This window comes from Callospermophilus lateralis, unplaced genomic scaffold (genome assembly GCF_048772815.1).
Source record: "Callospermophilus lateralis isolate mCalLat2 unplaced genomic scaffold, mCalLat2.hap1 Scaffold_107, whole genome shotgun sequence".
Taxonomy (NCBI): domain Eukaryota; kingdom Metazoa; phylum Chordata; class Mammalia; order Rodentia; family Sciuridae; genus Callospermophilus; species Callospermophilus lateralis.
The window spans coordinates 3,915,349-3,927,252 of record NW_027510917.1 but is presented as its reverse complement, the minus strand read 5'-3'; the positions used below and the strand labels follow the sequence as shown (position 1 = coordinate 3,927,252).

General features: G+C 33.0%; 1 long non-coding RNA gene across 1 annotated transcript; it reads left to right on the top strand.

The window, feature by feature from the left end:
• The first annotated feature begins 486 nt into the window (after nucleotides 1-486).
• LOC143389108 (uncharacterized) lies at nucleotides 487-3,096 on the top strand. Its single transcript, XR_013090105.1, has 3 exons — nucleotides 487-528; nucleotides 1,507-1,569; nucleotides 3,030-3,096. It is a non-coding gene; the product is annotated as an uncharacterized LOC143389108 (long non-coding RNA).
• The last annotated feature ends 8,808 nt before the right edge of the window (nucleotides 3,097-11,904 follow it).

Sequence of the window (11,904 nt, the reverse complement as noted above, 5' to 3'; positions counted from 1 at the left end):
AATGCAATTTCAATAAACAAAAATATTATGTAAATGAAATTTCAAAATTTGAAAGTGGGTGAATTTGTCTACTCATATTCTCTCATTTTACAGCTAAGAAGACCAAAATCTGAAGGGTTTAAGTGATTTTTCTGAGGTTTCAAATGATTTGGTGGTTGAGTTATAACATGACTTTAGTTTTTCTGATTCCCAATCTTATGATTATTTCCTCTAATTTCTGTAATGACAATATTAGAAATATATTATTGGATGTAGAGCTTATTTTATCAGATCCAAATATGTGATGCAATGATATAAGAATATTCTTTTGAAAATTTACTTTTCTTTCTTTTCCTATGCAAAAGTGTTTGTAATTGATTTTATTTAATAGGAATGGGGAATTCACTTTTTAAAAGTCAATAGTTTAGTGTTGTCTTACATTCACTTAGTTAAGAGGTTGGGGGTTTCACTTCCCTGATCAAAGATTTTCTATCATTTTTTTTACAGGGTATGCTAGTTGAAGGACCACCAGGGCCAGCAGGACCTGCGGTAAGTAAATGACATATGATTATTTTTTTCTTGATTTTTCAATGATTGAATATAAGATTTCTATTTTATTAATAGATTTTTTTTTACTAAATTGAATATTGAATCCTAGGGGCAAACATTTGTTTGGAGGGTCTGGTGAACTGGAACTACCTTCTGATTTAGCTATCCAAGTGTTATTCTCTAAAGAACACTTGAATTAAATTTTGTTTTGAATATTTTTTTGCTTACATGTCTCTATATCTTGTCACCAATTTTCATCTTTTTACCTGAAAATTATAAAAGTTTAGGAAAAGGTCATTCTTTTTATCAGGGAGATATAATTATATTTCAGTGCATAGGTGAGAATTCTAGGAAGACTGTAGCTGTCTTATATATACTTCTAGAAGGAATAATTATGAGATTCCATTGTCATTTCCTTATAAGGCTGATATCACTCATTGTGTCATTATTTTAAGGTAGTTGAACTGAATAGACCTTGTAACAAATCTTTTTTTTAATGTGTGTGTGTGGAATTAATTATATTCTCATTTACTGAAAATAATATAAAATACTTATGATTTCAAAGATTTACAAAAGAGAATATGAAAATGCCTACAAGCTAAATGTAAAAAGGGATTTCTACATTTTCAACTTAGCTATCACATATTTGAGGTCTAATTTTGTGAGTGTGCCATTTCTTCAGGAAGAACTGGGAACCAACTTCAACCTCAGGGACTTTACATTGGCATGTTTTCCTTTCCTGTTTTCCTTGGGACATTTGCCTCCACCCAAGAGCTGCTTCATAGAGGAGTAGTGTGCTAGCTACAAAGTTGTTCCTATATGTTGTCTTTTCACAGGAGCCTAAATGGGGCAATTGTTTGGGAGACAAGTTTATATTTATGAAATATAAATGAGCTGTTCTTTGATTTAGAAGGATGACTTTTCATGAATAGTAAGGGCTCAGGAATTTGAATCAGACCATGGTTTGTTTCTTTGTAGGGTCTAATGGGTCCTCCAGGTCTACAAGGCCCCTCTGGACCTCCTGGTGACCCTGGTGATAGGGTAAGTAAAGGGTCCTCTCATTAAAAAAGCATATAACCACAGATTAAAGGAATTAAAATATATTCATTAACATTAAAATGTTAAATTCTCTAACTTCTAAATGCTATTCTTCCTGAGGGTAGGAGGGTTGGGAGGGTAAGAAGTCTAAGAATTCAATGTCCTGTAATGTTTAATTAACCTTTTAAACTATTGTTTAAGAGTGAGGCTAAATAATGTTTATTTCTGGTAAAATTGGTATCATTAGTAAGCAGATTTTATTTTTAGTCAATTCTCACATCTCCATGAGCTCTCTACATTAGTTTCAGTTCTTCAACTTTGTATTGCAGACATTGCCATAGGCATTTATTTGAATGCTGTTAGAAAGAGGTAACCAACTTGAATTCTAGTCTGAAGATCAATCAAATTCTGGGTTCTATTACATAGTAGATCATTTGTACTGTCTGTCCAGACTCTTCTTGTAAATTATCTTGTCTTTCTTTTTCTCATTCTTGAGTAGACACTGTTTTTGTGTAGTGTATATATATGTGTGTGTGTGCTTTTCTTTTTCTTTTGTTCTTTTAAAAACAATAGAGTCAAAGATGTGTACAATTTAAAGAAGACAAATATATTGTATTAGAATTTACCCCCTTTTCTGCTAAATATGACTTGGCTATGTAGAAATAAATCTTGTTCTATTGCAATCTTATGGACATATACCTTGCATCTAATATACAAATACATATATATATATACATATATATATACATATATATATATATGTATATATATATTTAATATTCTTTACATTTCTATACATATCTGTGTTCAGAGATATCATAGTCATAAGTAATTTCCACGTGTGCATCCATGCATGGACTGAATGTATTTTATCATTAAGAACTCAAAATAAAATGGTAATTATCTATAACTAAATTTAGCATGTAAATTTTATGTTTAATTATTGATCATCTATATTAATAAAGTAACTACTTTTTAAATGATACTTAAGCCACCTAAATATGTATTTCAGTAGTCTATGTATTTAAGTAGTCTATTTATTGATGCTATTGAAGTATCTATTAAAGAATAGTTAAACATACTTTATCATTTACTTAAATTTTGTAACATCCAAACATTATTCACTTATTTTCCTCAGACTTATTCTCCCCAGAATACAAAGGAACTCTTTATCTTATATAGTTTACAACTTCAAGTAAACACTTAGCAGAGTTTACATCTTGATTATATATTAATTCTATATTAGTAAGCACACATTATAAAATGTTTCAAAACTAGTTCAATGAAATACCATCCTTTCTAGTTGTATTTACCCAAAGAAGATTAACCAACTCAGAGTAGTCAAATTCAAATGAGATAGTGTAGTCTTTGGTTATTATATATTATATTCTAATACATTTTATGATTTCTTTATTATTATATGATTGATTGCATTCTTTTGATTGCTTCATTTCTTTTACTAGGGTCCACCAGGACGTCCTGGCTTACCAGGTGCTGATGGTCTACCTGGTCCTCCTGGTACCATGTTAATGTTACCGGTATGTTTCTTTTTATTTTTATAAAGACAACTTGATATCTGGTCAACTTGTTTCTGAAAAATTCTATTTGGAATGCAGTCAAGTAAAAATCATTCTATAAGGCACACATAATTAATCAAACAGCCTTTGGAAGTTAAGGGAAATTTTACTACACAAAATCCTGGTAAATATCAATGTCAAAAGTAAAATTTTCATTATTTGATTACACTTTTAGCAACAAAGTTTTTCTTAATATTTTTTAATAATGTGGTTTATCATTAACAAATATTTCATATTTTACTTACAAGAGAAAATATGTGTTATTTTTCTTTATTTGTCTGAATTTATTTTGCTTAACACAATTACTTTCAGTTCCATTTATTCACCTACAAGTACAGGATTTTATTCTTCTTTATAGCTGAATAATATTCCATTGTGTCTATGTGCTATATTTTATCTGGTGATGAGAACTGAAGAGGTGATTTCACATCTTGGCTATTGTGAATAGCACTACAATAAGCATGAATATGCAAGTATCTCTTCTGTATGCTCACTTAATTTCCTATGGATATATGCCTAGGAGTGATATAGCTGGATCTTGTAGTAGATAATTTTTAGCTTTCTGAGGAACCCCAATATAATTTTTCATAGTAGCTGCACTAATTTACATTCCTACCAACCATGCATAAGGTTTTTTTCACTCCATATTTTTGCCAGCATTTTGCGATTTTTTTTTTATAATAGACATTTTGACTGAGGGGGATGGAATCTCCATGCAGTTTTCATTGGCATTCCAATCCTCATGGCTAAAGATATTGAACATTTTTTCATGTATTTGTTGACCTTCTGTTCTTTTAAGAAGTTTTGTTTTTGTTTTTAGATCATCTGCCCATTTTTTGACTGGATTACTTGTTCATTTGTTACATTTGTTTGGATTCTTTATAAATTTTATATATTAATTCACTGTCAGATGTATAACTGGCAAAGATGTTTTCTCATTCTGTAGGTTTCTTTCTCTGTTCGATGTTCCCTTCACTGTACAGAAGCCTTGAAGTGGGACGTAATCCCATTTGTCAGTTTTTGCTTTCATTTCCTGAGCTACTAGAATCCTACTCAGGAAACATTTCCTGTAACAGTATCTTGCAGTGTTTCCCTGGGGTTTTCCTCTAATAGTTTTAGATATTCAGGTCATAGATTAAGGTATTTGATAGAGTTTGTTGATTTTTGAACAGAGATAGGGGGTTCAGCTTCAGTCTTCTAAATGTGGGTATCCAGTTTGCACAGCACCATTTGTGGAAGAGACTGTCTTTTCTCCAATGTATACTTTTGGCAACTTGTCAAGAATCAAATTCCTGTAATTGCACGGGTTTATTTCTGGGTCCTCTATGCTATTCCATTGTTCTACATATATGTGTCTGTGCCAGGCTGTCTTGGTTACTATGACTCTAGTATATTTGAAAATCCGTCATTATGGTACCTTGAGCATTGCTCTTTTTGCTTAATACTGCTTTGGCTATTGACCTTTTGCACTTTTATTGCAGAGTGTTTTCCCTAATTTTGTGAAGAATAATGTTGGTAATTTGTTGGGGATTGCATTGAACCTGCATATTGCTATCATCATTTTAAAAGGTCTTTCTACCTTCTTGAATAATTTTCATTTTAGAGGTCTTTTACATCCTGAATTTGTTAAGACCTGATTTGTGTCCTAAAATATGGTTCCTTTAAGAAAGTTTCATGTGCTGAAGAAAAGAATGTGATTTTGTAATTGATAGATTCTTTAGATGTCTAGAAGACATTCTATAGGTGTCTTTTAAATCCATTTGATCTGTAGTGTAATTTAGCACTCATGCTTCTATTTTGATTACTTTTGGCCTGGTTTATTTATCTATTGACCTTTTGAGGTATTGAAGTCACCCACTCTTATTGTATTCTATTTATACCTTTATATCTAGTAGTATTTATTTTATGAAAATGAGTACTCTGATATTAGGTGGATATATATTTATGATCATTAAATCTTGATAAAATTTTCCCTTGGTCCATAGTGATATTCTTTGTCTCTTCCAAATGATTTTGTTTTAAAGTCCATTTTGTCAGATGTAAGTGTTGCTATTCCTCAATGCTCTTGCACTTTGCTTGCTTAGAATATTATTTTCTATCCTTTCACTTTCAGTTCATGCATTTCTTTGCAGGTGAGTTGAGTTTCTTGTAGTCAGTATATTATTGGGTCTTGTTTTTCAATCCAATTAGCCAGTATGCATTTTTAATTGAAGAATGAAGACCATTTTCATTCAGGGTTATTACTGAATACTATGGATTTGTTCTTTTTGTTGTTTTTCTTCTGGTTATTTTGAATAGTCTATTTTATTTCTTCCTCTATTGTTCATCTTAGAAATTTAATAGTTTGATTCTTTCCTATCTCTCATTTGACTGTCTATTCTTCTAAAATTCTTTCACATGTTCTCAAGATTGTATTTATCTATCTTCCTTTTCTGGGTATAATATTGTTCTAGTGATCGTGAATTCCCTTAGTTTTTACTAATCTTGGAGGGTTTTATTTTTCTTCAATTCTGAAGGAAACCCTTTTTGGGTGGTGGTTACTTTTGTTCAAGAGGTGGTATACATAGTACTACATGTTCCTGACCTTCAGAGTTTCTCCTAAGAAATCTTCTGTGAATGCATGGGTTTGTCTTTAAATGTAACTTGACACCTCTCAGATTTTAATGTTTCTTGTCTCATACTTTTGCTAACTTAACTCTAATATGTCATGAAGAGTTCTTTTATTTCATATTTTTGGGGGCTCTAAATGCTTTAAATAGCTGGATTTCATGTCTTTTATAAGATTGGGGAAATTTTCCATTATTTCATTGAATTCATTTTTTATGCCTTCAGATTTTAGTTATTCTCCCTTGGCTATTCTGGTTCTGAGTGCATATGATATTTTGGTGAATCCCAGAGATCTTGCATGTTTAGTGCATTTCTTCTTTGAATGGTTTATAAGCCTTATAATAAAAGCCCTGCTATTCTTTCTTCTGCTTGTACTAGTCTGTGAAGCTGTCAATTAGAATTTTTATCTGACTTATTAAGCCTTTTAATTTCAAGATTTCTGTTTGCTTCTTTTCCAAAATACCTTCCTTTCTACTGAATTTCTTATTCATATCCTGCTTTGTCTTCCTTAATTCACTCTATTTTTGTATTAACTTAATTCATTGAGCTTTTTAAAAATCATTCTATAAAATCATGAACTTAGGAGATGCCCTATTACCTTGTTTTTCTAGTGTTCTTGTGTTTCTATGCTGAGATGCACACATTTGTTGGGATAGATAACTATTACACTTACATGTCAGGGCCTTCTTCATATATGGTCTTCTTGATATTTCTTAAGTTATCAGATTGTTGTGTAGTGTTTAATTTTATTCCAATTGGACTTCATAACATAATGTCCTTTTGGTTTGCTTGGCTGTGATTTGTAGGTTTTAATATGATGAATATTATAAGAGACGCTGAGGGACCGACTTTCTTTGTAGATCTCTCAAGAGTAGTATCTCTTTGGTAATTAAAGCTCATGTGATACAAAAAACAGAATATATGGGATATAACTTCCGTGGTTATTCCTACAATTGAAGTGGAAACCTCTAGTAAATGATGGGAATTTACATAGGCACGGTTGGCACTAGTTCTGTTACTTGAATGTATAATGATATTGGCTAATCCAATATGGGAAAGAGCCTGACAATTTTATCCTCTGTTAGAAATCCGTACAATTCCTGGTGTTTGGTGTGAAGAGGTAAGTTATCCCTAAAAGTAAATCTCTAATTCAGTGTATTTTTAGTAGGTAGAAAACTTCCCCTTAATAAAAATGAAAGTGTTAGTAAGACTTCCTTCCTGAGAGAAAGGTGATGGTCCCTCAGCACATTCCAGTTGGGGTCTGCTGTTCTACTTGGTAAATTGTCTAGGAAATATTTTTGAAGGATGACCTTTCTAATGGTGAATTTCTACTGCACTTTTCAAATGATTTTTCCTCTATTCTACTCTTTCCCAGGAAGAAAATGTGGGAAACATTTACACTCCTTATCATTACAGGTAGAACCTAAAGGGTTAAAAATGGAATTTCTCTAGATAATACCATAAGCCTTTGTCTTTAAAACCATGATAATTGAATCAAATATATAGATGATGTTGATAGCCTGGCCACCTCGAAATGTATAATGCATAGAATGGGAAAATATCCAGAGACATTAGCTAGACAAAGGGATAGGGCCACAGCTGGTTTCATTTTTAATGATTGAAGTAGTTGTAGTAATTCTATTTGTACATATTTTAGTTAGCAGTATACAGTTTGTTTGAACCCATCAAATATTCTCGGGAGATTATTAAGCAATTTAATGTAGAGATAAACTGAATCAAAGGAAGGCTTCATAATTTGTTCCAATCTTTACAATTTGTGTAAGAATTAAAAGACTGATTCTATCTTAATGAAGAAACTATTTTTTACATTGTAGAATTAGTAGAAATCTGAAAGCCTTAAATAATTTTTTAACAAAGTATACTAGAAGAGAAACACTGAAAAGACATAATATGATTGTTTTCTATCCCACAATTTTTCAGGAAGCTAAAGCTTTCCATAACAAAGAGATAAACTACATAAAAACGCATTGATCTTGACACTGAAATTGAAAACGTATTCATGATTGTCAATGTTTTCTCTTTGCCAACCTGTTGTGATGAAATGGCTGAGCCTTAATGACTGGCCAAGGACTGCCAATATAACCTACTTCTATTGCTTCTGCTCCTCTGTCTTTACTTACTTCAAATTCATTTGTTTGTGTTTTTCATGAAATTCCTTTGTATGATATAAATTTAGAGAGTCTAGACTGTAAATTACAAAGCATAAGGCAGAGTTTTCCAAACATGCTTGGCCATAAGAATCAACCTGTGACACTCATGAAAAATACCATTCACCAGTTCCAGCTCTCAAACTATATCATCACAGTCCCCAAGTTCCAGGACTCAGTGATTTTTACTTTTAATAAAATGCCCTGGTATTTCTTCTGCCCCCAATTTATATAAAACACTAACATGCCTTTTTGCAGTTATATGAACCTGTCAATAACAAGCAATTAAAGTTAGCTCTATTTCCTCCATATTTTATTTGACATAGAATCTTCCATGGGGCTGGGGTTGTGGTTCAGCGATAGAGCACTCGCCTAGCATATGGGGGTCGCTGGATTCGATCCTCAGCTCCAAATAAAAATAAAATAAAGGTATTATGTCCAACTACAATTAAAACAAAATATTTTTTAAAATAGAAATCTTCCATATTCCTTCTTACATTTTGAAAAATTCAACAGTAAAAATGCAACAATTTGAATTCTATCAATTATATTATCAGAACATGTTACTCATGAGCTCATACCATTGAATGTATAGTTCTTCAAAATAAAGTATTATAAAATTTCAAGGTTGAATAAAAAATATTTTTTTAAAGATGGAAACAATATCAAGCACAATATGTTCACCAATCAGAGTATGAACAAGCCTGACAGAAGATGCAAGGAACTAGTAATATGGAAATTTTAACATGCATTATCTTTTTTGAGTAACCTACCACAGGACCTGGTCTTCCAGTTAGCCCCATTGGGCCAGGAGGGCCTCTCAGAGCGATCTAGAAAGTAAAATATATCAAGTTACAAAAAGATATGCCTGAATTTTTCTCAAAAAATCAGATAATCTACTAATTTAGAGAAATAACAACGTGTTTTATGAAGCTTTTAATGCATGTGCCATTCATAACAACATACTCACACACAGCATGAGAGGGAAAATGGCATTTTTGAGAATTCACATGACAGAGTTAAGTATCAATTTCTCAACAAAATTCTGGACTTTTTAAAGAAATTCTAAAAATTAAACAGAATTTTTCATGAATGCCACCACAGAGGACTACATTCACCAAGACTGCATTCTATTCTAAACATTTTTATTTGAAAATTTAGCAATATGTTATTAAAGTGCATGTCTGTAAACAAGAAAAGAGAAAATTATGCTTACATTTTTTTGGTAACATTATGAAAAATAAAATGAGAGAGCAGATCCCACAAGTATAAATATTTGATTCAATCATATTGTAGTTGCCTACTAGAGGCAGAGGAATTGGGAAGCCAAGTTTCCTTGTGTTGCTTAGGCTGATCTTGAACTCATGAGCTCAAGTGATCCTCCCACCTCACCCTCCTGAGATCTGGGACTACAGGCATGTGCCATTGTGCCTGGTTCTGAATATCTCTTTTACCTAGCAATTAGAGCCCTTCAGCGAAGCCAAATTATAAGTAAAGCAGCTGTTCAGAGCTGAGATAGAGACAGGAAATTGTGAAGTGGTTTCCTTAGCAATGAGAATTATTTGAATGCTTTCAAAAGCCAGTTTCTTGGCTTCTACTTTCTCTTCTCTCTGCCTGCTGCCATTACTCACAACTTTATTCACAAATTTATTTTTCTCTTGGCCTTCAACACATTTTTTTTTGCTATTTACTTTAGGAAATGGTTTAAATATATCTATTCCTTTTCTTTGATGAATCATGCTTAAAATTGTGAGTATCATTTACCAGCATTTGAGATCCTACTTACCAAGTACAGAGAGCTGAACAGTGGCCCCAAAGATATGAGGTCCTGATCCCTGGAACTTCTAAATGATGTGACCTCACTGGAAATGTGGTGATTTAAGATGTTAACATGGGGAAGCTGCCCCAGATCACCTAAGTGTGACCTAAATGTCATCAAACATATTTGTATAGGAGAAGCAGGGGCTGGGGAGATTACACACACACACACACACACACACACACACACACACACACACGGCAAAGAGAAAAAGGAAACAGAATGGAGTGAAACAACCACCAGTCAGTCAAGGGTGGCCAGCAGCCCCAGAAACTGGCAGAGACATGAAGGATTCTTGACTAGCAGTACGGTCCCCTGGATACTTGGATTTCAGACTTCCAGGCTCCAAAACTCTGAGAGCAACCCTATAAAAAGTCATATTTTTAGGAAGAGGGAAAATTCGATAAAATGGGTTGAGGATCCCCTGTTAGAAACACTTGGGACAAGAAGTGTTTTGAATTTTAGACTTCTTCAAATTTAGGGATATTTTCATATACATAATGATATATCTTGGGGTTAGGGCCCAAGTCTAAACACAAAACCACTTATGTTTCATGTATATACCTTATATGTGTGATACCCTTATACACCTATACACATAGCCTGAAGATAATTTTATACAATATTTCTAATATTTTTTTTCATGAAAGAAAGTCTATGTACATTGAACCATCAGACATCAAAGATGTCAATCCCTCAGCCACACTGGTGGACAATGTGGTTGTTAGGCATCACCATCATTCTAAACTTTGAATTTATAGGCTACCCATAAGCAATAATTTTCTCATATTTATTCACCCATAAATACTTACCAGTAAAAATATGACAGATCAGGATCACAGTGAAAAAAGTCAAGTGTCCAGATGATCAAACAGCACAGTGGCATCATCAGGACACCTGTGTCAGCTGTTAAACATCAGCAACAACAAACAAGGGCAGCCTTCAGACTCCATCTGCAGTGTTGTGTTTTGATATAAATGTTACTCTACATCATAAGTTATTTTGAGGGTGAGAGGAAACATCTGAGACAGTTGAGAGGCCAGGAACCGGTTCCCATAGGGATGAGGAGGCAGTCTGCTGTATGGCTTTTCAAATGTTTTTCCAGAGTCATCTGCTTTACAAGGGTTTTTGTCATAGAAGGGACTTATTTTTTATGTACTCATATGATTTCTTGTGTTGCTATAAGTGGTGTTGCTTTGGTCAAGCCCATCACACATTTTTTACCATCTTGTCTATAAGCACTTTTTCTGTCATTCTAATAATGTCATCTCCAATATCACTATTATTATGATAACCTTGATTCTGAACTGTTTTGGTTATGTGACCATCAATGAATGAACAACTGGAACCTCATTAATGTTGTTAATTTTTTTTAATATTCCCTTCTTTCAACTTAGTAGTAGACTTGGAAGGCGTGTTGGTTTTTTGGGTTTTTTTTGCATATGTTAGAAGGTGAGATCTTTTTTTTTTCACTTGCATGTAGAATCCTTCAAATATTCATCATCATCAATGAATATGGTTGCAGGCCAGAAGTTCTGCAATGTGTGCAAAACTGTGTCTTTAGTAATTATGTTCCAAGCATCACCTATAGCATATACAGCATTCTTCATGTTAAATCTCTTCTGAAAACCTTTAACACCCACTTTTCTGTTCCCTGGTGCTAGCATGTTATTCTGGAAATTATTTTCATGTTTATTTTGCTAATGAAATCCTCATCATATGGCTGAATTAATAAAGTCAAATTTGGGGAAAGTGCAAGGCATAAGCATTATTTCTTAACAGATTTTGGAAGTCAGATGAGCAGAATAGTTGTCAAGGAATAACAGAAGCTTGCAGTTATCATACAGTCCAGCTTCCCTGTAGTGACCACAAGCCACCAGCATAAAAGGTGAAACCAATCCGAAAAGATGGCCCTGACGATTAATGCCTTTTTTCTCAGCATAATAATGGGCTGGTAAAAAAATTAAACTCCTCTAAAACATTCAATATGCATGCTTTTGACTGTTACAGCAAGTTTATACTTAAGCATACTTGCTGTATTAGCATATCACAGCACAGTTATTCTGTCCTTGGTATCCCTAATTGCTGTAAGGCCTGTCTCATCAACTGTTGACTGTCTTTCTGGGGCAATAATGTCATAATAGTGTTGTTTCATAGCATTATAGAC